We start from the raw sequence: 5,000 nt of genomic DNA on the forward strand, positions 1-5,000 counted from the left end.
GGTAGAGCAGCTAACTGTTGAGATCACCTGTGTATAAGTGCACAGGTGGAGCAGCTAACTGGTGAGATCACCTGTGTATAAGTGCACAGGTAGAGCAGCTAACTGGTGAGATCACCTGTGTATAAGTGCACAGGTGGAGCAGCTAACTGTTGAGATCACCTGTGTATAAGTGCACAGGTAGAGCAGCTAACTGGTGAGATCACACCAGCTGGCTGCCATTGCACTAGTGAGAGGTGGGGGTGGGAAATCCATGATGGAGATGGTGTCATCGGAGGTCACCTGATGGTCGGAGAGTAACATTCTCAGTAACCTGAAGCTACTGTCTGCCACAGCATGCTGACTATACAGTCTCTCTCACACACACTATCTCCACCCCTCTGTAGTTAGTTCTCTTGCACACACACACACACACACACACACACACACACCCTCCCTCTGCATTATTAACAAACTCGTTTTCCTAATTAACATTCTCAGTGAAGACCCTCACTAGGCCAATGGTCACACACACACACACACAAACACACACATGCTCACAAACACATCTATGAATCGCAAGACAGCTTACGACTTTCATGGGTTCAACAAATCATTATGCTTCTACTATGCTTCATTAGAAGAAAAGGAGAAAGTCTCAAGATGATCAGTCATTATTGTGCTGATGTCTTCTTACGGCATGGCATGTCTGGTGTTTTGTCCCAGCGATGGATACACCAGACAGCCACTGAATATGTTGTGATTATCTTGATTCATTACATGTAATTTGGACTATTTTCTTTTTGTATTTCCAGGTCAATATACAGTGCAAGACATGTGAGAAAAGGGAGGATCAATGTTAGCCTGGAAAATCGAAACCCTGGTAATCTCGAAAGATTCAGGGCTCTATTTTAATAGTCTAAAACAGAAGTGTCTTTGCGCAAAACGCAAGTCACTTTGTGGGCGGATCTTGGGCGCTGATGCTATTTTACCGGTGGGATAATTGACTCTTGCGCCCGACGCAAATCTAAAATGGGGTGGTCTGAAGTAGCTACATTAATCATGGGTGTGGATTGGGCGTAACGTGCAATAAACCAATCAGAGCGTCATCTCACATTCCCTTTAACAACAGGCACGCTTGTTCCATAGCTGATTGCTATTATGGTGGCGTATTTGCCAGGCAGCCAGGAGCATTTACACAGCCCATAATCACTGTTCAGTTGGGAACAGTTAGCTATTGATTTTTCCTCTTGACAAAATGTAATACAGAATTGTCACAAAGACATACTTTCCGATGTTTTGGGATCCCTCTCACTGAATCACGAGGTTATGAATGCATGGTGATATTTTTGCAATGTACAATGTAATCTAACATTACCTCTCTATTACCTCTCTATAGACAATGCATATCTTCTGTAATCTCTTCTCTCCCGTGCTGCCGCTGGGGCATTTGGGTTAAATGGCATCGCATGCAATTCAACATCACGTCTCCTTAAGTCCTCTAATATTTCCTAATTTATGTCATCAACACATCCGATTCGTGAAAATGTGTAATGCTTAGATTTATGCCTATTTTTTCACATCTTAATGGACACCACACTGATTTCCCTCGAGTGGTAATATTTTTCTTTGAAATTATGTATGGTTTACAGAAATGGGAACTACGTTGTAGAGATAAGAGGAGCGAAGGTTGCATTGCGCATCACAGGCGGCCAAGCAAGGGCTCCTTACCATCAGGCAACTCAGCAGTTTCCAAGTTGACCTAACTTTCAACTCTGCACAGTATCCCATTAACTGTATGACAGTAGGCTATTTACAATATTTTCTGTAAAGTAGAGTTTGTAAACACGTTATCATCAACTTAATGCACGCACAACATTTGTTTGAGCAGGAGAGAGAATAACAATGAATGGATGCAGCAACTACAGAAATTGTAGCCATACTTTGCTGCTTCTTTGTACTATCTATGGTTGCTGGTTAACAGCACATAAAAAGCTGATTTAAGCTAATTCACTAACTCAAGACTTCAAGGCCATCATGGATATAAAACGTTTTTTTTTGAAAATAAGGAAAGGATGGAGGGAACATAGCAAAGCTTGGAGTTATTTCAGATGGGCTACAACAAGGTAGGCAAAATTATGGTGCTTTAACCCTTAGAACCCTAAGCTGTTTTTAGGGCATTTTCACTACCTTTATTCATAAGGATTTATTCTGGTCATTGTAAGGGCCACACACACATATTATATATTGTTTTTTTCAGCAGAGTCTGGGCTATCCAGATCCAGATCATTTCATGTATTAGTACTAGCTCGATTTTATTTTGATTTTTAAAGAATTAAAATATAAAAAGCTTTTACTGCATTGCCATAAACAAAGTAAAGGCAAAAAAGGTGTTTCTTTGTTGAACAAATTGGGATGCCTTGAATTGGATGTCATGCAGGAATTTGCTAGGATCTCAAAACCGGATTATGAACATGCTTTGCCATAGAGAAACACACGATAGCGTTGGATTATAAACATGCTTTGCCACAAAAACAGACAAAAACGTGGGGTAAGTCCAACTATATGAAGTTATTATTTTGCTGTCACTTCGTCTGTTTTATAACCCAGAAGGATGCACTTGGTATCAAATGATAGCTCTGTGTCTCCTCTTTCATCTGACATGGCATATCTATCCCGATCACGGGTCCGCGAGTAATTCAAACGAAAGTAATGGGTGTGCAGCGTTGGTTTGTGTACATGACATTATTATTTTGCAGTCACTTCGTCTGTTTTTATAAGCCAGAAGGATCGATATACATGGTACCAATGGATAGCTACGGAAGCGTATTGCTACCACACTAAAATAAATAAAAAGGCTCAGTATTATGTAATTACGTGAAAAGTTTCTTGTTATAACAATATCTTTTTCATGTTTTAACAAGATATGTATCGTTATTACATGAAATTATTACGCTATTTCATGATAGCCTACCAAGAATAGGATATGCTCGTTTACATGACTCAATCAAATTCTATTTTAAGCTCGGTTTAAGACATTCTCGTTATTGAACACGGTGGATGAAATTGTTATAGGCTTATAGCCTATTATACGCGAACACCCAAGCATTGTCCAGAATATTCTGCACCTGTGTGCAGTAGGCTAGCCTAGCAGAGTGGCAATCGGGAGAGTTTCCCGGTGGGGCCGGCCTGATTAAGTGTGATCTCAAAAAGCGCATGCTATTGCTGTTTGAATATTTTCTTTGCTGTGCTCTCCAGCAGCCTGCACTGTGCGACTGCAGCGCTTCACTCACTCTCCGAGTCTCTTCCCCACAGCCTTAGAAATGACAGCGCTGACCTGACATGCAGACTACCGAGCCAGAGCGCTCTATACATTCACCCACATTGCGTGAAGATTTGCATATTTATCAAAGCCCTTTCTCCCTCTTGCGCCACGTTAGCAAAAGTTTTATTTCTTGTAATAAGATAAAGCAGAACTATCAGGCTGTGTGAGCAGGCTATCCTGCACAGAACCTCTCTATCGGCCTCCTTTTCAGCGGCTCTCTGCCGATACACACACATCCCTCTTCGCTGCTCCTCAGTCAGCTGGGAATTGACCACGTAGCCTACACACACATTAAGTAGCCTTAATCTTAACACGATTATCATTTATGCGAGCCATGAGCTCTCGTGGCCTCATTTCGTTTCGTTTCGTTTCGTTATTTTGAAATAACGTCCTATTTTCATGTAAAAACGTGATAAATATCTTGTAAAAACGTGAAAAAATCATATCTTGAAAAAACATGATATTTTCACGTTATAACATGAAAATATCATTATCATGAAATAACGTGATAATTTCATGTAATAAAGTGATAAATATCTTGTTAAAACATGAAAAAGATATTGTTATAACAAGAATTTTTTCACGTAATTACATAATACTGAGCCTTTTTATTTATTTTAGTGTGGCAGCAATACACTTCCGTAGATAGCCCTGTGTCTCCTCTTTCATCTGCTTGGCGTATCTATGCGATCACGGATTCGCGAGTAATTCAAACGAGAGTGATGGGTGCGCAGGTGAACGCAGAGAAGTATAGACTGTAAAAATGATGCAATTTTATTTAATTTCATGATTTTTTAATTTTCATACTTGATCGTACAGACAAGTGTGTAGTCTCGGCAGACAGAGCAGAAGCAGCAGCCCCACTTCTGCTCTGTCACGCAATAAAGGTTTCATCTCGCTGCGATGAAAGGTTCCGGAGCAATGCAACAGAGAAGAAAGGGTGTGTTTTTTTACGCACTATGCGTCAATCAGGTTCTAAGGGTTAAACCCTAGCGCAGCTGGAATAATGCTTAGGTTGATGTTAAAGCACACGCGATGTTTAAAGCCATACACAACGGTAAATTGGAACAAAACTAAAGGTAACTTTAGCCTTTATAGCGCTGTATAAAGTTGTCCAAATTAATAAGTCGTAATTAGGCGTTGTTGTAAAGATATTGCATGTAGATGTTGTACTATATAGGCTACTAAATGTTTAGGTCACCAATGCACGAACAAAACCGGGAAATGGACAAATATTATTAAGGCTTTGAATGTTTCCGTCTGTGCACGAGGGTTTCTGTAGATTGGTGTGCAACGCATTCATTAATGCAGGCCTGTGGTCATGCATGCGCCCTTAAAATAGCATCTGCATTTGCGCCACAGACTTTAGACCAGGGAGTTCCAGAGGGGTATTTCACAAAACCCAGATAAGGGATTAAGCTGGGATTTTTAGGTTATCCTGGATGCATTTAGCCTTGACTTGGTTTCACATAAGAGATGGCACATAAATTACCATGGGGATTTATTCTCTGCACATAGCCTGGTCCCGACCAGGCTAACAGCCAAGCTAAGTTAATTCTAATGGTAATTATGTTGTCTTATTGGTTCAGCTAGCTGTCATTCACATCAGACCTCTGTGCTAATTTTAAGGAGCTTTATTCCATTTATAAACTAATAAGTTTACTAAATGTATTTGCTCACAAGACAAAACAGACAAAAA

The sequence above is a fragment of the Alosa alosa genome, chromosome 8 (genome assembly GCF_017589495.1).
Source record: "Alosa alosa isolate M-15738 ecotype Scorff River chromosome 8, AALO_Geno_1.1, whole genome shotgun sequence".
NCBI lineage: Eukaryota > Metazoa > Chordata > Actinopteri > Clupeiformes > Clupeidae > Alosa > Alosa alosa.